Consider the following 24,761-nt stretch of genomic DNA (forward strand, 5'->3'; position numbering starts at 1 on the left):
TCTTGGATTTTTTGTAGGTTTCAAGGTTTAAGAAATATTTATTACTTTTTTCTCCTTGCTCAAACCAGGTGGCCCTGGAACGTACTATCGCACCCCTTGATAAGTGCTCATAAAACCAATTCGCACTCGTTTCGAATATTCTCCATTTTTTCCATATTTTCAGGGGATGGAAACACACTGCAATCCTCCTCGCACTGCTTTAATGAGTCTTCTATTACTTTCAAATTCTGTCTTCTGGCCTTAGCTTTAGCTTTGCTGTACTTAATCGTAACCTGTCGTATTCGATATTTGATTAAGTCCCAAAGAACTCGCTTATCAGTAACTTCAATGAACTCCTCTCGCCACACTGGCACACTCTCAGCTATAAGCGTACAAAAATCAGAATCATCTAACAAACTTGCATTAAATTTCCGATAAGATGGACCGTGCCCGTGCCTTTGCTTTTCTACACTGTTAAAGTGGAGCACAATAGCTGAGTGATCGGAGTTCAAAGAGGGAATTATGTCGGCATCCTCTACCTCCTCCTGGTACGAGTCACTCAAGAGCCAATAATCTAATCTCCGTTGAAGAAAAGCATTTTTTTGTCTCCAGCAGAAGCGTTTACATACCGGATTCCTCACACGCCAAATATCTACTAAATCAAAATTTGAATGTGTTTGACAGAATCTTTATTTGTGGGATTACCCCCAGAACAGTCCAAATCAGGATCAAGAGCAACATTAAAATCCCCACCTACTAAAATTTTTTGCTCACCGCTTGTATTAAATCCCTCTACCATTTTTTCTAAACCGCTGAAAAATTCGCATTGCTCTTGAACCTTATTTGGTGCATAAATATTAACCAATAAAAAGTCGGATCCCTGCACAGTGGCGTCAATCAAAATGTAACGACCGTTAGTGTCCAAAACGGATGATTTACACTCAAATTCCAGATCGTATTTTATTAAAATCATTACCCCACAACTGTGGTTAGTTCCATGTGAATAGAAACTCTTACCCTTGTATTGAGTATTCCAGATATCTTCCACCTCTTTCGTGCTATACATTTCCTGGAGAAAAATAATGTCCGCCTTTTGCCGAGTCAACCACATAAACAGAGCTTTCCTCTTTATGGATGAACGAATCCCTGGAACATTTAAAGAGATTTAAGCAAGAAAATTAACGATAGTAAAATAACATGACGTTTCGACGACTTCATGTCATCATTGTCAAATGAATAAATTAGAAATAACAGAAAAGCATATTTATAGATTTAGAAAGTGAGAAAATAAATTGGCATGAAAGCATTCAGGTAAAAAGTTTTGCGCGAATGGAATCCGTTTGCGTGTTCAGTTTCGGTCCTTTGTTCTTAATCCACAGCATTTCATAGATCAAACAAAAAGAGAGTAATTTAAAATCAACGTTATCTTTTGTGAAAGTGAAGCATGAAGTAATTCTTCTCCAAGCTGGTTGAAACGTGTATAATAAGTAAGTAACACGTAGCGCCTAACACCAGAACAAAAACTACCTGATAAACACAAAAACAACACACATGTGAACAATGAACAAACAAACGCGTCCAAACGCATTAAGAAGAGCAGCAGATATTCTATATCCATATGCCACCCTTGGGATTTAAGGACCACCGTTGATTCTCAACAATATGCAACGTTTACAAACCACACCCGCTATCCAAAATAAACATATAGAAAGCTCATTTAAATACTCAACACACCGTCAATATAAAGCTTATCTGGTTCTCGCTTATCAAAAAAAGCTACTTTGCCTTCCTCTCTAGCTTTTTTCATTTTTGGCCATAATTTTTGTCTTCTTTCCCGTATTTCTTTATGTAAATCCGCATACACTTTCACCTCCGATTCCACCCCTAGATCACGCACACTTCTGAAAACAAGCTCACGTTCCGGGAATCTAAGAAAACGAACGATTATCGGCCTTGACTGTCCTGCCTTCCTTTTTCCAAGCCTACAGACTCGCTGAAATTCAATGTTCCTCGCGTTTTCTAGCTCTAATTCACGCTCAAAAAACTTGTACACCACATCCCCTGTGTTCTCAGTACTGTGATCTGTTTCTGGGAGGCCAAAGATTCGTAAGTTCTCTCTTCTGCTATAGACATCCTGATAGAGAATTTGGTCTTGTAACTCTTTAATCTTCCCTAAATTTTGTTTCTCCCTATTCTGCATTTCCTCGATGTCTGCATTTAACGAAGTCAGCCCTGCATCCAAGTCTTGTATCGTCTTATCCATCTTCTTAGCCTTATCATTAAAGGATACTATACTCACTTGAATCTTATTTACAGCTTCCTCCAAATTAGAGATCTGCGAAAGGACTCCTTCCATCGTTTGCAGTTTGGTTTCCTTACTTTCTAGTCTGTCTAGGATTTGCTGAAGCTGTTGCCCAATCTTATTAGTCATCGTCAAGGCTTTCAGAACTTGATCCCCGCTATCGTCAAGCGAACCACCACTTGTGTCGTTCTCGGAGAGCGTCGTGCTAAAACTTGCCTGAGGGGGCTGGGTCGGCCATGGAGGAGTGAAGACGCGTTTCACTCTGCTCCCGCGAATTTGACGCTCACAAGTTAGCTCTCTTTCTGTTTCTTTTTTTATGGCCGAGAAGAGTACGATAACTCTTAGACGAACAAGAGTAAGCACAAGTTCTAGCTCAGATAGTGAAACGCGTTCACCAGACGGTAATAGACTATTTTTGATATATTATAATTCAGCTTGATAGTGAGGCTTAGAGGACACAAACAAAAGAAATGAATAAACACGTTCATTCAGTTTCCTTTGTTTGTGTCCTCTAGGCCTCGCTGCGAAGCCGAATTTTTAATATATTGAAAGTGGTCTATTCATCTGGGAGTGATTCTGCTTGACCAAATAGAGTAGAATGACTCTACTGTTCGTATACAGTATGTGAATTTAGTCTTGTATCCCTTTGCGAATACAATGTAAGCTTCATGCGGTTGGCTTTCAGCTATTTCTGCGAGACTAAGTGTTGAGATTTCCCCCCTCCAACCTTGAACTTACTTGGCACAATGCTGATCTTTGTACTCCTTAGATCCTATAACAGCCCCGAGGTGCCTTTTTCCTTCCATGGTGACATTAACTTCGTCCCCAAAGACCTGTTCTGCTTCATCCACTAGCTCTTGGGCCTTCACGATCAGCCAACTCTCTGATCCATTGACAAAGTAGCCATATTTGTTTCCTTCCTCGCACAGGTTCTCATACCAGCGTTATTAATCTTCTATTCCCCCTTCCCCTGCTGAGTCGTCAGCCAGCCAGACTTGTTTAACTTCAGGTACGTGAAATCTCAGGCTTTGTATCATGATAGAAGTGTTGACTGAGTACCAGGGCATAGGTAGTGGGTCACCCTGAGTAGTACCTTCCTGTGACAAGAACTCTCCATCGCCACAGACGAATAACCTTGAGGGGCTTTGATAAGTGTTGATTACGTACTTCCACATTATTGGGTAGGTTATTTGGATGTTATGCATGGCTAATGCATGGCTACTGCTCTGTTTATCTCATTAAAAGCGTTAGTCGCATCGATAAACAGAGTTCCATCTGTTTCTTCTTCCCGCACTGTGGCCTGCGCAAACCTGTAGAGTGCCAGCAGCGTACTTGATTTCCTCCTTAAAAAAGAGTGCTGTGGTTCTGCCAACGATGCGCCTTTTAAATGTCTCTCCATTCCCCGTTTTCCTTTTGAAGTTCTAGTTTTAGCCGTAAAATACCGAAACAAACGTCTGTATTCCAGTCGGTTTTTTGTCTGTGTTCTACTTAGCTCATTTCATGTCACCATCCAGAAATCTCCTTGTCTGATGTACTCTTCTTACTCTTTATGACTGAGTATTCATTAAAGAAGACTCGCAAAGCGCCCTCAACCTTGGTGGCCTTTACATTTACGAAATGAAGGAAGACAGTAAGGAAGATTGTAAGCAAGAATAACGCATTGGAAGCATACCGACAGGGTTGCCTTCTTCTGTTTACCCCAATAATCGTCCCAGCGTAGCCTCCCTGTAAATCAGCTGTAGACCATTAACCGATCCACATCTAAGGTAACTGTCGGAAATGCACTGGTATTCTAACCAAGAGCGAATCTAGGAGATGAGCACTGGGTGCACGTGTAAGCCCCTTGGTTACCAAAAAAAAAGGTTTTAGTTAAAAAATTCTAAAATTTACAAACGAAATAATGACTCGCCTTACCTTGAAACCGTTAATACAGAAGTCCACATTTGGCGGATGAAATGGGACAAGGTACCAGGGCCAGACCTTCCACACTTGAACAGGCAGATATTTTGTATATTGCACATTGCCGGTGACGTCGTGTGATTGCGAAAGGTCAATAAGTGGCCTCAGACGTCTAAAGACCTACATGCGCACTACAATGACAGAGGAGAGAGGATGAATGGACTGATATTGACTCATATCCATTACGATATGGCATTGAACACAAATGACATTATTGACAAGCTTGCGCGACAACCGTCCCCGACGGATGGAAATCTTGGATATTTTTAATTAACTTAAATTGTGAATCAATAGAAAGGATGAAGCAAAAGGCTACTGTATAACGAGGGCGAGCCTTTAAAAGTCACTTAAACAGAAATAAGTTTGAACTATAACATATATACGTAAACTTAACAATTGTAAACAATCACACAGCAAGCGCCTGAAATTGCTGTCATGTTACACTCATAATTTTTGCCTAGTAATTTAAGCTTAGCTATAAAACGGCAAAGTGAATTAAGCTACTAGAGTATATTAAAAGCACAAAAATTGCATGAAGTTAGATTTTTGTTTGCCTCATCATTTACAGATTTATCATACTACAGCCCTAACCCTCTTTGGTTATGATCTATGGTCATGATCAAGTTTGTCTGTGTACTTTCGGTCGTCCAGCGAAAATTAAGATATAGATTTAGCCAAGCCTAAAATCGGAGCTCCTGGCTTGTTTATTCTTACTGGCTGTACGATTAGTGGAAATAAAAGGCTTGAAATAAAAGTGTGATATAGGTTTTTCCAACGAAATCTAATGTCGAATTCACCACTTAGGCAATTAATTTTCCTTGAATCGCAAGAATTTGAAAAGAAAACAAGCACATCCTCAGCAAGCGAACGGAAAAGGGAACAAGCCATTTCAGAGTAGACTGTCAAAAGCCAGCGAATAGGCATCACGCTAGAATTAGAAATCACAGACGTACTAAAGCTCCTCTTAATTCCACTTTATCTCTGAAAACGAGATCATTTACATTTTGATGTTCATTGAAACATGCCAGCATGGCTTAGAACCAGAATTGGCTAGAAAGGACAAACTTCAAATAAGATCTCCAACAAATCACCTGTACGTGCTCTAAACAAACTTCTGAAAACACAAGCTGGTGATATTTCTCCTTACTTTTTACAAAAACTCATTGCGATTACATGTTTAGAGCACAAGTGCAAAATTTTCTTGTCACTGTCGAGGCACATCGAAAAACATTTAGGCAAGCGGGGTAACAAAACTTCTTGTTTGCTCGCATTTTAAAGCCAAACAAACCAGCAAAAGATCGATTATTTCTGTCCAAAAAGAGTACAGATGATTGTTATTTAATTCCGGCTAACAATAAAAATTCTAGTTTCATTCCTGAGCAAAGGAAAAAGAGACTAAACCACTTTTCAGAAATATGCATTCACTTGAAATAACTCATCCGTAGAAAGTGTCCAAGAAAAAAATTTTTTAGAGTAACTTCTTCCACCAACTTCTGCTATTTTACCTGACACGTTCATAAAGTTATCATCATCATCATCTTGTAGAGATCAGTCTTGTCCAGGAACTTGGGCAATTGTACTGAGCAAGAAATTTCCGTGTTGCACGATTTCAAGAGAAATGCTTAACGATTTGCACGTTTCATTTTATTTGCTCTGCTCGGTCTGCGCTACACTCAGGCTGCGCTACTCGTCTGTTCAGCTTAAGCTTATAAGAAAGTTAAGTTATAACATTACCGGGATAGAAGAATGAATAATAAATCGTCGAACCTCCAATAGCTTAAGCAGGGGGTGTGGCCAGCACGTAGACCTGTAGGCCCGGGCCTACAGTTTTCTGGTTTGGTCACTCCATCGCCTGTAATAAGTTATTGATTAGGGTTAGATTGGTCTTTTGTCTTTTTGTCTTTTGAAATTTTCAAATTTATGGACGGAGACCACGTTCCCTTCGACTTTAAAAAAAGTCTGGTAGAAACTTCACCTACTTAAGGCCATTCAGCTATCGCTTTACGCACAGGTATGAATACAGATGGCTACCAAAAAGTGAAATACAATGGCTTGTGCCCTAGGCCGCTTAACAAAATTGCATATGTGCCTGTCTCTTATACCTCCGAAGGGTAAAATAGCATTAGCTTTAGACTGCTTTGCGCTTTGGCTCGAGCCTACTGGTCTATGGGCTAGTTACGCTACTTACGCCCCTGAACAAGTACATGCGTGTTCGCATATTTTTGACAAAACGCCTTGACTATTGTCATAAACACATAGTTTTTATTGCTCCTCTGTTTGGATCAACACCATGCAATGTAATCTGGACAAACACCAAATACGGATAATAATATCACCTGTAGAATTGTAAGCAGAGCTGGGAAATTCAATCACATTACGCCATTTTTAAAGGGCTTACGCTGGCTCCCAGTCAAGCAAAAACTATACTTTCGACTTTCTGTTCTACTATTTAGGTGCATTACCAGGTGTGCTCCAGCGTGTTAGCATCAAAGCTCGTAATAAGATCTGCCGTTTCGGCACAGACAACCAGGAACTCTCAATTTTGTAATTGGCGGTTTATAGCACTAGATCATACTAAATATTGAGGACTTTTAGCTAATTCTTGTCTTGAAAGGTGATACTTAAATAATAGTGCCAGTAAGAAGTGTCACATTTTTCCCAACGCCTTTCACCGGAAGCATCAACATTACATACGGTACAATAGCTTTTGGCTGACATTCTGCGTTGGCGTACAGGAGGGCAATGGCAGCTAACTCGAGAACAAGGAGCATGAGCAGAAACTTTTTTCTACTTCGTTGGGTTGACAACCTAAGGGTTCCAACAAACCGAAATGAAAACGCCCTTGAAAGATAAGGGCGTATCAAAGACATAGTTTTCTCTAATAACTCGACGAATGATAGAATGAAGGAATTGCTTCTTCACACGTTCAGTGATCATCTGCATGCCGATGATCTGCCAAGGTAAGCTGGGAATTAGGGTTTTCGATGAATTCTGATGTATTTGTAATCGTTTTCAGGGTATGAGATAATCTTTTAATATAGCTACATGTAAATTTCAGTTTGTATTTCTACAAACCAGTGGGAACCACGACGCCGCTTCAGGAAGTGTGCTCTGGCACGACGGTCTGTGGCCCTACACTGAAAACCCGTTTTAGAACGGCTACTAGAATCTACATGAGGAAAAACATAGGTGAAATCTCCATAATATTTCTAATAACTGTGCATGCCCAAAAATCATAATTTTTAGACAGGGAAACCGCCATTTGACATGCTTTGAACCGCAGCAATTCGTGATTCTAGTTTCACAATTTCATAAATGCCGTAACAATCGTTTAGGTCTAAGAAAGTTATAGTGCCGAAAAGATACCCGCGAACCAAAAACTGCAACAGACGTTCTCTCGCTTTCTTTAGAGTCCATCGAGCGAAACACGTGAGACACGCAAATTACCACAAACGTTCAAACGCGTGGGTGGGTCTAGTCTAGTCTGTTTTTTTTTTTTTTAATTCCTGACATTAGTATTCCTGCTTTTAGATGGAGATGTAAGTGCGTCCGGACAATCAGGTAATAAAAAGAAAAAAAAACAAGAAAAAAGGGAATTAGGTGTGTTAAACAAGACATCAATTTGTTGGAAATTTGAGTACTCAGGAATTACCATTTGTTTTCCTTCAAAAATGTTGGAGATTATCAAGCCTCCTTGTCGCTAGCTTTGAGATTCAAGGAACCCTGGGGTCCAGTTTAGTTTCGGTATCAGCGAAGTGCTACGCACGCTGGGAGCTGTTGGCATAAGCAAGTTCAAAATAACTGTTTAGGAACTTGCTTACGCCAACTACCTATGAGATGGATCTGTAGCAATTCTCTTACCAAAGAAAACTACGCTTGGATATTATTTGTTGTATAGAACATGGGGAATAGTGAAATTGATCTTGGTCAATTACCCAAAGTAAGACTAAACTTTATATGGTTTTCTAAATCTATTTTCAGGTAGAGATGAAGGGGCCGGTACTGTCGATCGTGCAGACGATGAAGGTAAGCTTAACAAATAATAAGCTTCTATGAACTTAAGCTTCATTTAAATATGCTAATGCACCTACATGTGGATCGATGTTAAACTGCAGGGGGGTGGGGGGGGGCATAGGTAGGGGATAGAATCTCACTTAATTTCATCTCTTCAAATGTCCAACCCCAGGGATGTTATCATTGTTCAGAAAAGTACAAAGTCCCCAGTAACGGTTATAATCAAATGTCTTGACCCACAGGCCACTGAATGATCAAAAGCCCCTGCCAAAAGCAGCCTTCTTACGTCAAATACCCCGCCTACGGTTTAACATTATTAGGTGCGTAACATGTCTCGATTCATTCACTTAGCTTTTGAGATCATTGTCATTGATCAATGAGTTATGAGTCAATATGAGTCAGAGATCAACAGTAGTCTAGTTATGATGAGCTGACCGTTTATAGTGGCGGTGGTTACTACATGAGTACTGAGTATTTACTATTTACAGTTATAAGCACTTAGCATTAAAAGTTAAGAAAATTATAATCATTTCTTCCATTGAAGGGCTGTATGCAAAAACCTAGTAAGTGACTATTTTCAGCTGATTTTTCTTTTTGCTCAAAACTAGGCCAAATTTTGCAAATTGATTGGAAATGAACTTAAAGGGGCTAGGTCACGCTATTTTAGGTAATTTTGTTTTATTTTGTTAATTATGAGCTTTAAACGTCAAATTGGCAAAGCAAAAGTCTTTCATTTGCAAAATCACTGCCACATAACAACTGACAATGATTTTCCAGCTGTGTAAATGACATTTTGATATAGACTGATATAAATTTGAAAAAAAGTTGGGCCGACGTTTTTCAAATTACCCAAATTCAATCCATTTCAATCCTCTCCGGTTTTGTCCATCCATGTCCCTTTTTGGCTTCCCTATGTTTTGTTAGAGTTCCTCTACAGTTTTGAACAGTTATTTTGATATTTTAGTTAATTCTACGACCATTTGATCAGTGCTGAAATTGCCTAAAATTGCGTGACGTAGCCCCTTTAATAGCATTTCCCTGGGATTTTTTTATCCGATTTGAGCTCAATTTTCGTGAATTAAGCTACAACTGTTTGTGAAACACTGTCAGCTTCACGTCTGAAAACAATGGAATCAGTGTTGTGCAATCATAACGTAATGCATAATATTAATCACCTCCTTCCCAGGCTTCTATTCTGTTCGTCCTCTGGAGTGAGAGAGAGGGATGAGTAGATGAGTAGGAGAGAACCCTGGGAATGTGGTTAGAGCATTAACTCATCATTATAGGTAAAATTAATTTCAAAACCCATTTCAGAGGTGGATGTGACTGCTACAGGGGATGCAGATAATGCACCATCAGAACCGGGGAGTACAGAGAGTGAGTACAATGAATGGAGCTTTGCTTTTTACTAGAAAAAAGGTCATAATCGTCATCCTCCACAATTCCCCCTATATTTGTATTATAATGTTAGCATCGAACATTTCCTCCTACACTGCAATATGTCATTTTAATGATAAGCAGTAATGTCACTGATGGGCTGTACACCAATCAGGTCACAATGTTAAAATGCCAATGTTCAACATCTCTTTCACACAGTTTGTGCAATTCGCAAATTAATTCATGCTGCTGAGAATCAATTAGTATCTTTTTGCAAAAATGACGTCACGGTCCATTTCCTCAATATTTGAAGATGACAGAGTTAACAGTCCTGCCATTCCTTTGCCCTGTGAGATGAATCCAGGCAGCCCCTGTTCGAGCAAATAAATACTTTTGCTGACATTCTGACTGTATAATTCAACTGTATGAAATGGCACCTGAGTATATACTTAGGATCTTGCCCATCCCTGTTGGGGCAATGAATAAGATGATCTAATTAAGCAGGAGTGATGGTGGAAGTTCTGCTCTAAAATTCCCTAGACCTACATAGGTACTCTGTATGACTGGCTTGCAACCAGTTGAGCTTTACTATGATGATGTTCTGGTTAGAAACTAAGATCAGAGTAATGATAATGTACTTTTATTCAGATAATGAAAGAGTGGATTATGAAGCTTTGGCAATCCCAGGGACATTTGGTGAGATTAAGTACATGTGATAAATTACCTACATGTATATCAGACAATAAATTATATTGACATTCAAGATACATGAGTCTAATAGTGCAATGCAGCTTTAAATAAACAATAGAGCTCTCTTGTAACACTCTTGTAACACTCTGTAAAGCCCTTTCCCCGCTATTGACACAAGCATAAGTACTACAAATAAGCTCTTGTTATATGCAGCCCAAGTGAGGACAACCCTGACATAAGGCTTTCTCTTATGCTTAAGCTGATGTCCCGGTTATTTCAAATAAGGAAACATTCTTTTTTATATTAGCACGAGTTTTGATCAAAAGTTTTATCCCATGAAATTAGAGGAACAAACTTTTGGGACACTGTGTACTGTGTACCACTTTGAATACATATTGAGATGAGAGGGATCTGAGTGCATACAACAGTAAGCTCTGGGTATACAGTACTGTACATGTAATTTATGCCTATTTCACAGTAGCTGTCCATCATTGTGTGCATATAGATATGTTACTGTTAGTAAGACATTCTCATCTTATTGGTTACCCCAGGAACTTCAAGAAGTACAGGGATTGTTCACACAGGTGCGTAGTAAATTTAATCAATATAGTGTTATTTATATACATGATTTGTTTCATTATACTGTATCATCCACAGGGCATTGCTGGTTAACATAAAACCAAATCAATGTGCTTATTAGGGTAGGGTTGTTAAGGCATGAAGCTGACAAATTTAAAAAGCATACCGATATCTCTCATGTGCAACTGGAAAAAAATATTCATTGTCAAACAAAAATTACAGTAGTCAACGATACTTTTTTTATTAGCCATTTTAGTTGACAGCAGTGATGAGGATAGTGCGTTGCCACCCCTATATCACTCAACACCTGAAAGATCCAATCAGCGTTTGCCAGGTACAGGTAGGCCTGCTATACTGAATCCTGTTATAATGAAGACTCTGTCGTTCTAAAAAACAGCTCTAAGCCTGGCATAATTACAGTAAGGTATGTGGAAACGAACCCAGCTATAATGAACCCTGCTATATACCGGTATATGAAATCAATGGATTTTGATGGTTTTTTTTTTTGAGAATTTGATTTCAGTGTATGACCACTCTTAGGTTTTAGTTATCCAATTTCAGTGTTAGCATAAAAGAATGTTCCATATTTTAAAACAGTTAAATCAATATAATAAATTACTTGATCCACTAGTTTGTGTTTTAAACTTGATTTAACCTTATTGTCTGACAGTTGCCAAGTACAGATAACTGTAACTTTATTTTAGTTGAAAACAGCTTGCACTGGTTGTGTAAATAATTCAAATTTGAACTGGATAATAATAATAATAATAATAATAATAATAATAACAATAATAATACAAGAATTTATATAGCGCCATTTCCGTAAGCTTAATGGTGCTTCACAATAATCATTATTCTAAAAACGAAAATACATCTGAGTCAATAAAAATAATAATAATAATATAAGAATTTACTGTACATTAATTTAATTTGCCTGTTTTCGGTTGATGTAAAGGTTCCAACACAATGGCTGATGGCATCACATGTACCATGTATGGTAGGTAGTGTCACATGAAGTAGTGAGTCATATTATGCTAATTTAGAGAACATTCCAATTATGATTTTATTTGCCCAGTTTCAGTGATTTGTTTGTACTTACATGTATACGTATATACTACCACGAGAACTGTCTAATATACCACGAGAACTGTCTAATTTTTTCTTGAGCAGAAAAACAATTGCCACATTGAGCTGAGTAAAACAATCTGTCGATGTAAAAGGCAGGGCAATACTCATTGTTTTCTAACCTAAAACGATAGTCTGCACTCAGTCTGCATTTTACACCACCCTGTTTTTCAAGTGACCATTTAGGCAAATGCCTCTCGATTAATGCTTTAGCCCTGTATGCAGTTCACTGAAATCTTTGTTTTTGTACTATTCTGACACCAAGAGGGGAACAATTAAAGAAAGTTTGTTTCCACTTGTGATTTCTTTCCATTTAGGGACTGTTAACGTCGAGGTTGAAGACGTTGAATAATAACATTGTTTATTACATTTCTACATGTATGATCCTTTTCGATTCTGTCAAAATACCGTTCTTTATTATGTTAGAGACATTTGTCAGGGATATTTAACAGTGCCTGTGTGTTTGTTTGTACATAACTGTAAACTAAACATTGTCTGAAAAGAATTTGACTTTAATCTATTTCGTACTGCCCAGATGGTATTGTAAAAACATCCACAGTGGGCTATCCATGCAATGAGCAAGCATCTTGGGAGAGAGATGCTGTACAAGGTAATTAAGCCTTTGATACATTTTGTATATACAGTATGAGAACTGGGTGAAAGCCAATTAATCATTGAGTTATGAATCGAAGCTGCTGAGTCAGATATGGGCTGGTACATGTGCATGTATATGAAGCTAACCACAAATCGTTTATTGATTTCAAATAACATGCACATTCACATGTACATGTATACTACACGGTTCAAAAAAATTTGACATTTTTTAATGTACCAGTGAGACCTCCCTTGATGGCAGTTGAATGGTTTTCTTGACATTTAAACTATATCCATTTCAACAATGATCTCAAAGTCCTGACAAGGTATATGTGTTTTCTTACCTTAAATAGTCTTATTAATTACATACAAGTTACAAAGATAAAAATTAAAAATTACCTTTAGAATGTATGTGTTACTGAGATACTAAGTAATCCTTTTTTTTTTTTTTCTTTATTCATTGAAAAGTCGGAGAGATAATTGAGGAACCAAATAATCTCTACGGGGCAGAATTAGGTACGTTTTTTTCAACCGTATAGAATTTTTATTTTTCGCCAATTTTGTGCAAGCCTTTGATCTTCACATGATTTTCAACAATGGCTCCCTGGGGGGCTTGTGGGTGGGATGCAGGCAGTGCCCGCCATTTGGGTGGCTGTACATCCTGGGGGCTGGGGCTGTTAGGCAAGCGTTGGGTTTGTTTTTCTTGGGCACCTAACCTCCTTTTTTTGCGACGAATGTTGTTAACATGTTATGAGGAGAAACATACATGTCATTATCACTATTATATGTAATTATTATTGTCAATATTTTATTTTTGGTACAGTGGCAGTTACACATGTCATCACTACAATACTTGCGCTTCTAAGTCAACTGGTTGCACTCAGTACAGCCATGTTATATAACTGATCATGATAAAAATGATTTTTGTCTTAATAGTAAATTACTTGTCCAAGTATTATTACTCAATCATGTGAGCTTGTTCTTGTACATAGATGCATTCTCATATGGTTCTTCATTTGACCGGAGGATAATGGAGGAGCTTCTCCGTTTAAATGAAGTGTCACAGAGAATTTTACCTTTATGTTTGGCACCTTCACAGGTATGTGTTTGGTGGTGCATACACAGGGATATGTTTTTTAATAGTTCTAAGTAGTAATCAACTTTTTCAAGAGACTGTAACAAGTCATCATTCCGTACACTATTTCACAGGTTCGATTACAGAGCTATTATGACTCAACACCAGTCTGTATCTTAAGATACAGACCAACCAAAGAGGCAGCCGAAATTCTAAGGTGGGTATAGAAAAGCTTATTGTAAATAATTAGAAAATTTTTGTACTGTGTAAAGGAGTTAACTTATCTGTGTTGTCCATAACTACATGCTCACATCGTGGGTGGGTACTCCTAAAATTTTCTGCAATAATTATTTGTGTAGGATTTAATGCAGTCAAAATCACTTGTGGAATTGCGTTCATTTTAGACATCCTACTGATGAACAGTTACGGCATTGAGATATATTTAAGCAACTACTGCAGTCTGTTAACTTTGAATTGTGTGAAGGTTTTGGCTTCTTCGCAGAACTTTAGGATCCTTGTCCTTAAACTTATGATTAAATATATATTTAGGGGCTTTAAAGAAACTCCAAGTAAGTTGCAAAAGAAGGCAAGGGAAAAATTAAAAGAAAAGGAATTTCCAGGTTATTTTTTTTGTTCTTCTTTTCACATAATCATAATTATATTCTGAAAACAGAACTTTCTGTTGTTTCTTGCTCCTTTCTTGCAATGTGAGAAGGGCCATCAGTCGGGGGCAAATGGAGAAAGAACAAGGACAAACACAAACAACACACAGCAAATAGCTAGCTTTCAATGAGCACTGAAAGATCCTTAATTTTTGGCCTGAACAAGTTATTGCCATAACCTGGAAAGGCAAGAAGCCGTTGAGTTATCGATAAATGAATGATAACAGCCCTGGCACTTGCCAATTCCATGCAATGTGACTAAATGGAAGAGCTGGTAGACGTTAACGAGAAGAGATAATATATTAATTGTTTTCAATAACTCAATTCAGCTGATAATTGTTTTGTTCCAAAGGCAACAACAAGAAAACCCAGTCCCCGATTGTGACATGTGGCACTCATAGGCTCACAATTCGATAATGAAGGTACTATGAGATATGTACGCGTCTGTTACAATTCCAATTGCAATCAAGAGCCATTTTGGAACAAGGCACAAGAACTATATAATTATAAATGGTACAACAATGGTACAATGCTAAACTGCGATTAAAAAGAAAGCAACGTTTTCATTTCGCCCTCTGAATACGCTTTCAAAAAGTGGGTTTAGGCTACAGCAAAAGAAAAGTGTAAGTCACAAGCGACAAGCAAAAATCTTTCGGGAAAATCTTTGTGAATTGATAAATAAACTGGAATCCAAGTTCACTCTAACCCAGGGTAGCTTAATCAGGTTTTGAAAAACTGGGCCATGGATGTTTTCCTACATCATCCCTGCCTGCTAGTCTCTGCCAAACATTTGTACCATTCTTTACTCATTTGCTTTTCCTTTTTTCCTTCTAGTATGTGGAATTAATGCACGGCAGAGAGAGATCACGGCAGATGTGGAGATTCGGGTGTACCAGCCCACAATGTCATCGGCCAACATGGTAGTTGAGGACATCATTTCTGGTACGTGTGTACACTTGGTGTAAGGGTACAGATGAAAAAAAGTAAAGAGGACTAAATCTAACCAGTGCCATATCTGTGAGAAAGCTCCAAAAGGAAGCCCACGACTCGTTATTGAAATTATTTCTTGTTGTTGTAATTATCAATGAACTCGTTATTGTTATTGTGGTGATGCATCATCCGTCCTTCAGATCCCTTGCTAACGATGTATACAGGACAGAAAGCCAACCAAATGTCCTTTATTTGATTGTATAAACGAAATGACGAGTGACAAGGGATGACAAGCTAAATTCTCAGGCTTTGTATCTCGATGAAAACAATTTTTTTCATTGAAAAACTGCCGTTCCGTCCGAATTTGCTCTGTTCAGTCTCATATTGTGCGCGTTCTCTTGACCCAATGTGGTAAAATGGAGTAATAGTGGAATAATAAATATATATATTTATGTCTATTAAAATGGTTTCAGGGAGGTGGTAGTTGAATCCAGGGAGTTAAGAGAGCGCCAAGACATGGAGTTAAGAGCGTCGGTGAGTTGGAGTACCACTGCAGCGCTAATTGCTGAAAAGTAAATGTTAGTGAGCGCCTTGAGTTCCTTGTTCCAGTTTTAAATGGGAAACTCTATTGTTTGTGTCAAGAGGAGAGAATCTGACGTGAATAGGGTCTTGGGAGAATACCTTCACTAATAGTACTGGGCAAACTTGTGTTCTAGATGACTTTTATGGAAACTCGACAAAAAATGGCAATTAAAATTAAACCTGTTACGATAATAAGAACCAGTTTAAATTTGACCAATTGGTGACAAACAGTGATTTACGGACTTTACCCCATCAGCAATGTACTGAGTTCAAAAATAGTTATAACTTACATCAATATCAAAAACCTTTTTTTTCCAGGAGTTTCCTGCAGTCGCAAGTGGCGAAGAAGAGAAAGAAAATGATGAGGATGATAAAGAGGAGTCTCTCGACGACACCGTCGTTGACCGGGAGGAGGTAAACGTACATGATAAGCTAATGTGGGACTACATGTGTTTCATTCACTGTTATGTGCGTGTAAAATGAGCACAAGATCTTGCCCTGCAAAGGCATCAGTACGATTACACTGCCTCGGGAAACATGAGTTGTGCCTGCGTTTTTTGTTTTTTGACACCACATATAAAGTTGCCTTCATAAATCGACCAAGCAAAATTTAATTTCCTTTTACATGTAGCTTATAGTTTGTCATGTATCCCTTTAAGTGACGACCAAAACATGGCACATGTGTTAAAAACTCGGTATACTGACTCTGTGGGTGTATATGAAAATATATAATTATATTTTATTAGGTACGAAAAAGGCGGCTGGAAAATTTTGAACAAAAGGTAATATTAGTGTGGGCGTTAACTTCGCATTCTTAAGTCGTCAGTTAATTAAGTGACATTGTGGTTATCCTCTAAAATCCTTTTTTACGTTCACAGGAAGGGCCAAGGGAGCCTAAAATTCGCAAAAGAAAAGATGATGATGATGATGATGAAGACGCCAATGACAGTGGAACGGTAATACTCCCTTAAGTGTATTTTTTCACGGCTTGCAGAAATCCGAAGCTGCACCTCTTAATATGTGATTGGTTAATAATCGTGTTTCTATAACTCTATAGAAACACAAAGAAGTTGTCATGTCATGGGCAAGTGTAACGGCATTCACGTGTGTGCTATTGATTGGTGTAGAATCGATGTTTTGATGATAAATAAAACTATCAAGTTTTCTTCGTTTTTCGTTATTTTCATTGAGCTATTTTCTAAAAGAAATAGACAACATTTTCTTTGTGTTTCTACCGAGTTATAGAAACACTCGTGAAAGTTCGGGAGAACTCGAAAAATTTCTCATTATCCCAAACCTACACTTGTGTTTCTAATACTCGATAACCACACGGAAAATGTTTTCTATTTCGTAAAGACTGACGGTTCACAAACAACAAATCAGAGGCCTGCGCACACCAATGGTGGGAGTTATTGCACATATTAATAAATATTCTGCGGGTCTAACACCAAATTTATTATTTTTCCATTCTATAAGTGCTCATTTCCGCACTTTAACACAAATATTTCCGCAATGCGTACACGCCTGGCTTACCAGAAGACGTGGCAAACGCTCGACTCTTGTGGACAAGTAAATAAACCCGATAGTGACATAATGTGGGTACGCACTTCTTGTAAGCCACACAAAAACATTACCAAATAAGTTATTTCTTTTGGTGAAATATAAATGATTTGTAATTACGCAAATTGCTCGCGCTTATATTGTTATGTAATTATCTTTAAAGGACAACACGTCATTTAAGAATGCCAGAAGAGCCGTAACAGCGGTGAAACGCATAGCATAAAGCAAATTAACTGCTTTCATTTCCTATACTATTAGTGTTCTTTTTTTTTGTATCATGCAAGCAGAGGGACAAAAGAGTTGATCATTTCAACTGTATGACTCATTTCCTACCTTTGTTATTTCAACAGGTAACACTGGCAAGGACAACTTAGATGTTAATTTATGTACAATTCCATTTTTAAATGATACAACGTGTATATAAACAGATGATTGTGTTTTAATTATGATTATAATTCGGTTAAAAAAAAAAAAAAGCAGAGCCATGCATATAGCCTGGGCAAAATCCTTTACCGATCATTAACACTTACTGTTATTTGTTGAAGTTTTGAAAATAAAGTCTCATATTTGAACTAAAATAAACGTATCATTGATGTTGTGGGTAACATGGGAGGATTATAAACGACTAAATCATCAACATGTTGAGATGTTCTGAAAGATGAAAAGGAAGAATTGCAGACGGAGTGAAGAATCATCGTTTACAAAACATCACCAACTCCTTACTCTGCAAGTGGCAGTAATCACTACAAGCGCATAGAACAAGCGATGTCGATTACTCTAATGGCGTATAACAACGGGATGGTCTTAAAGATAGATACCAAAGGCGTTTGTACATAGTGTAACGACTCTAACACAAGCATTTAGAAAAGACCCTAAGTGAAAGCCTCTTTGCGCAATACACAACCCTTGTTTAAGTATCTGTTACACATGCCTTCTGAAAAACAACCCTTTTTGAGTATCTTACACAAGCCTTTTGATTTCTTACACAAGGCTTGCATAAGAGTCCTCACACAAGGCTTCTGTACGGACTCTTGCACAAGCCTTGTGTAAGGACTCTTACGCCTCCTGTAAGTATCTTACACAAGGCCTCTGTACGGACTCTTACGCAAGCCTTCCGTGAGTATCTTACACAAGCCTTCTGTAAGACTCTTACACAAGCCTTCCGTAAGTATCTCACACAAGGCTTGTGTATGGACTCTTACATAAGGCTTCTGTAAGAGTCTTACACAACCCTTGTGTAAGTATCTTAAACAAGCCTTCTGTAAGTATCTTAAACAAGCCTTCTGCAAGTATCTTACACAAGCCTTGTGTAAGACTCTTACACAAGGATTCCGTAAGTATCTTACACAAGCCTTGTGTAAGGACTCTTACAAAAGCCTCCTGTAAGTATCTTACACAAGGCTTGTGTACGGACTCTTACACAAACCTTCCGTAATTATCTTACACAAGGCTTGTGTAAAGACTCTCATACAAGCCATAAGGACTCTTACACAAGGCTTCTGTAAGTATCTTACACAAGGCTTCTGTAAGAGTCTTACACAAGCCTTCTGTAAGTATCTTACACAAGCCTTGCGTAAGACTCTTACACAAGCCTTCTGTACGTATCTTACACAACCCTTGTGTAAGAACTCTTAGACCATTCTTGTATACAGACTCTTACACAAGGCTTCTGTAAGAGTCTTACACAAGCCTTCTGTAAGTATCTTAAACAAGCTTTCTGTAAGTATCTTACACAAGCCTTCTGTAAGTATCTTACACAAGCCTTCTGTAAGGACTCTTAGACCATGCTTGTATAATGACTCTTACACAAACCTTGTGTAAGGAGTCTTAAACAAGCCTTCTGCACATATCTTACACGAGCTTACACAAGGTTTCTGTTTCTTTCTTATCTTCCTGTAAGCACTCTTTCACAAACCTCCTATAAGGACTCTCATAAAATGCTTCCATAAACGTTATTACGCGTTCAGTCAGTATCTTACAAAAGCCATACGTGATACACTAAAGAAAAACCCAGTTGACAAAGCTTTTTGCATAATCCTTTTAAAATTGGGCGTTCTTAAGAAGGACTTTTAGTGATGAGCTAGTTTAGTTCAATTTCGTCATTCAGTTACACAACAACTAAACTAGGGTAATTTTGTTGCAGTGGAATATATAAGGTGTTTTATGTTAAATTCTGTTACTGTTTGTATATAAGGTTCTGTTCCCGGCTGCTGAGAATGATCCTTTTTCTGCCATTTCACGCAACAACTCAACCGCATCTTGTACGTTTTGTTTTAAAAACAAGATCATTAACAGTTGTAACTAAGCCAAAAAAAAAAAAAGTTATTAGGAAAAAACTAGGAAAAATAACTAATTGAAAAATTGTTGCGATTAAATCTCGAACCATCGGCATCAGAGTTCACTGCGATGTAAGCATTACAACACTAGAGAAAAAAACATGACAATTGCGACAAAATCAGTTCTAATATTTGCGTAACAAATCCGAGTTCTCTGCATCACGATGAATATATATATATATTCTCATTTCACGGAAAGTACTAGTTTGTAAAATATCACGCTTGTCAATACAGCATCGCAGATCATGATTTTCAAGCAGAGAAACATCACAAATGTAAACAACAATTACGACTTTTTTTTTCCCATGTAATAGTTTGCATTATCACAAATCCAAAATCTCTGCGCAACGATTAACCTATACTCTCATCTTCACGGAAGGCAAATCATGTTTTTTTTTTACGCATTTCAGTTACCTTCTTCAAATTGTTCCAGCGCTTGCACGAGCACCAAATCATCTTCAAATTCGTCATAAACTTGATTCAGGGTGCTGTCCATCAATTCTTCAATCCATGGCATATTCTCCATTTTTGTATGTCCTCGCTTATCTTTTTCTGCTTTCACTCAATGAGTTGGAAATAGAAGTGGTTTGTGTGGGACCGTTTTTCGCTTTTATATGGTTCTGGATTATACCACTATATTTCATTGGTGGAATTACTAGAAAAGATTACTACACAACATGCTTTTAATGTTTTTTACTTCCCACAGAGATTATCCTGTAAGGATAAGAAAAATCTCTGATGGTATTGTCCAATTATTCGTAAAGATTAAGAGATAAAAAACAACGAACCAATATTAGTAAAGCCATAAGTTTGCTTGAAACCCATTGATTATTGACTTTTATAGAATTGTTGGCTCCTAAAGGAGCCGTTTTTAACAAAAGGTTTCTGCTTCAAGAGCAAGGATACGCAGTGATGATGTCCCAACGCCCAGATGTTTTCACCATGATGATTTCCAGTTGATCGGTACCACATCCGCCTACAGATTTTCCAATACTGTACCCTATATTTATGTATCGAACTTTAAAGACGCTACCATTTTTGGGCAATATATAAACATAAGGCACAGTTTGCTCCTCTTTAGGCGGATAGTACAATCTGCTGTTCTCTTCCCACTTCCTTCTCTCCAGTTCTGTGATGGTATCAAGAATTAAACGGGACACATCCACATTATCATAAAACTGTGAAGCTCTCACAGCCTTTTTGATATGTCTCTCTATGATGTCGTTCACAGCCTTCTCCGACAAGATAAGCGTTTCTGTATCGATCACTTTCATCATGGTTTTGGAACATGATGATCAGTTTTTTTGAAGACTATTTATAATAGCACATGAGATACCGGGTATGTTGGAAAATTAAAAAACGATTTAACCGATCTACCTTTGCGGCATAAAAAATCCCTTTAAACAAACCCTTTGCCGACATAAAAAATGCTCTCTACAACTCCTTAGAGGTTTTGAGGTAAATAAAAGCGGCAATCCTGCTTTTAGGATGTTACGCCTCTCTGAAGGAACAATAGCGCAAAACAGCGCCTTTTCAACCAAAGCTCATCTCATTCACAATAACACTATTTTCTTAATTGCGATGAAAGCAGAGGCAAGGAAAAAGAAGCAGTTGAAATGCGGTTTTTCCTGTTCGAAACGTCTCCATAGGTACAAGAGAGCCTTTTTTCTAAAAGATGTGAGACATTAGGGCTGATCTACTTTTTGCGGCATAAAAAATCCCTTTAAAAAAACCCTTTGCAGACATAAAAAATGCTCTCTACAACTCCTTAGAGGTTTCGATGTAAATAAAAGCGGCAATCCTTCCCTTTAGGATGTTACGCCTCTTTGAAGGAACAATAGCGCAAAACAGCGCCTTTTCAACCAAAGCTCATCTCATTCACAATAACACTATTTTCTTAATTGCGATCGAAGCCGAGGCAAGGAAAAAGAAGCGTTTGAAATGCGGTTTTTTCCAGTTCGAAACATCTGCATAGGTACAAGAGAGCCTTTTTTCTAAAAGATGTGAAACATTAGCAGGCTTTGAAGAGTCTTTAATTTGTCCAGATTTGCTATCAACCACACGTTTGGTCTTAAAATTAGGTAAGAAGTAATTGGTTTCATATAATCTAAAATCGCCCGTAACGTTTCAAACATGCCCTGTCTTGTTCGTACTTCATACAAAAACAACATTGTATTGGAAATGCTAAACGACTTTCAACCGATATTCTACATCTGTCTTTACTTTCAAAAGGCGGTGCTGCGGTAAAAACAAAGGAATGGCAATTAGTTTATACAACAATGAAGTGCAGGTTGTATTCACAATAACACAATTTTCGCGGATTTTGTCCCGGTACAATTAGTAAATTCAGAGAGCCCATGAAACAATACACGACTTGCATTTTTTCCAAACGTTACGAGTCGGTGATCAAGAGCGCGTCAACGCAATCATTTAGTTCAAGGAACGAACAGAGTAGAACTGTTGCGCCTTGCAAACATCTCAAGACAGCAAACAGATTGAAGCTATGAACCAGAAAAGAAGTTATTGCACGAAAGAATTCCAGCCACGCAAGATCAGCAAACATGTTTTTGCAGAAAGGTAGGTCTTGTTTTCGTACATTGCGCTATGATCTTACAAACAAATTTTAAACTATCTAAGTTGGTAATGTTAAGGGTTTATTTCGATGACGATAAAAAACGTTTTCATTCTTCTGACTTCTTTGATACGGATTCGCAAAATGATTTATCTGAGAGACTCTTACAAACATGTATGGTGGTGTTAAAGGGTTTAATTTTCATGTTTCTTTGTTGATTGATTTTCTTTTTATGGCAGACTGGTGACTGAGGGACGAAAGGACAGAATTCCAGAACAGGAAAGAGTGAGATCCTACCTCTTCAACGCAGCGCAAGAACGTTTGGCTCAAATACATGCGAATCACTCAAAAGCAGAATCCTGCGAGAGGGAATCAAGAGAACGATCAAAAATGATTGATAACATAATAAGAGAAGTCATCGCTTCATGTACCATAGATCCGTTTCAGCAATTGGACAAGTTCGCCGCTTCTTTAAGGTTTGAAGTTGACAATGCAAATGACTTTTTTCCAGTAGATTTTTATGTAAGTGAAACGAACCGCAAGTAAATCTTTGTAGTATACGAAGAGGTTTTTTCAAGTTGTAGTTTATTGCATCCGTGATGATGTTAATGGTTCACTCTTTTAAAAGAAGAGATCATTTTTCTCGATTTGTAATTATAAATATTCGTTGTGAAGTGATTGGTTTGTTTTCCTTAGTCTTGTGTTTGCTTTGCTGCGATCTCTTATTCACAGTTCAACTCCAGAGCAGGTCAGAGCTCTCTCTCTCTCTCTCTCTCTCCAAACCAGGCTAGTCACATACCGATAAAAATGATATACACACACAGTACTATTTTATGCGCACCTTACGAAACATTATTTTAGGGTTACGCACGTGTTTTTGTTTCAAGTGGCGCTACTCACGTGTTGTTTCACGTGTTAGGGTTAGGTTACAACCGACATTGCGTCATGCCCCAACTTGCCCCTAAATTATGCACGCCCCCTTCTTTCACATGTCAGGGTTAAAACCGACACATTGCGTCATGCCCCAACATGCCCCTAATTTATGCACGCCCTGTTATAATATATGCACATGGAATCGAGGTTTTTGGGTCTGAATGATCCGATACAACTACTGATGTCCTCGTGAAAGACAGACAAAACGTCAATGCAGCAATAAGAATTTTACAAAAAGAAGTTAGAGTGTGCATAAAAGAGTGGAGTGACAAGGAAACTCTTGCAACAAGAGCATACTTGAAAATGGGGCACCATTTGCTACAGGCATATACCGAAAGAGAATTAATGGTGCAACAATGTGCAAAGCTTGCATGGGCACCATTGACATTCCTAAGGTATTGGAAAGTGTGGATAAAAATTTCAGGCTACGATATTAATAATCACTTCATTTCCCAGCAAACTTGTGAGGATACCATCCTAGCAGGACATAGCCTTATTCTGTCAATGAAGATGTTTTCGTCGTCTTTCATCCATGGACATTTGCGAGGAATTACTTGGAAAGCTGCCGTGTTTCTGTTGAGGAAAGCCAAATTTGTCTATGCTGGACATGTTAGATCTCGAAAGCAGAGTGCAGAAATAAAATAACTGAAACTGGAAGTGAGAAAAAAGGCTCAAGACATGGAGTTACCGAACTGGCCACAGAACATTGATGATGAATTGAAGGTGGGTATGATAATGACAGAACGAGAAGTTCTGAAAACTTTAAAACTGCTTGGTATGTTGCCAGCTTTGGTGAAAGGAAACATCCTCAAATTAGAGGGCAATGACATTATTATTAATATGAATACTCCCGAGTTAGGAACGTTTGTTGTGTGGGACGCACCTGATGAGAACGAGGTGATTTCTAGCGAAGAGTTGTTTGATTAAAATAAGGAGGTACTTTTAACAGCTATTGAAGATCACAGTACTAACTACTGCAGTGCCTTTGTTGACTTGGCAGCGACGGCCTCTTTGGAGACTGACCAGGATGGGGCAGACAAGGTTGATGAAGAAGATAGTTCCACACATCGTTCGTTCTACAAAGAAAACGAGTGCAAGTACTTAGACGCGTGGGATGGCCGAGGTGGACAGATGTGTGTTTCGGTGAAGCGTAGCTTTTGCCTCCACACAACCGGAAAAATGAAGTCAAATCGGAAAAATGACAAGAAATTGACGGAGACAACGAAGTCAGTTAAGCAGCGCCTCAAGTGAGAGAAATTCTCCCGAAGCAAAGCGACTAAATTCGCCTGAAAGAAACGCTTCGAGTTCTAGTGCTCAGACTCAGTTGACTCCGATGTCTGAGAACACAGGTACTGCAGATAATTCTTATGATAAGCTGAGTATAGGCGAAATATGGAAAATTCTAAAAGCAATTCAGACGGATGTCGCTAGAATTCTAAACGAAAACCAGGAGATAAGAGAAGATATCGACGAGCTGAAAGCTTCCCTGCAG

At 38.2% G+C, this 24,761-nt stretch overlaps 1 pseudogene; it reads right to left on the reverse strand.

Annotated features, from left to right (window-relative positions):
- LOC138009782 (uncharacterized) overlaps window positions 1-24,761 on the reverse strand; it is a 54,920-nt pseudogene that overhangs the window by 11,627 nt on the left and 18,532 nt on the right.

Source organism: Montipora foliosa, chromosome 7 (genome assembly GCF_036669935.1).
Source record: "Montipora foliosa isolate CH-2021 chromosome 7, ASM3666993v2, whole genome shotgun sequence".
Lineage (NCBI taxonomy): Eukaryota > Metazoa > Cnidaria > Anthozoa > Scleractinia > Acroporidae > Montipora > Montipora foliosa.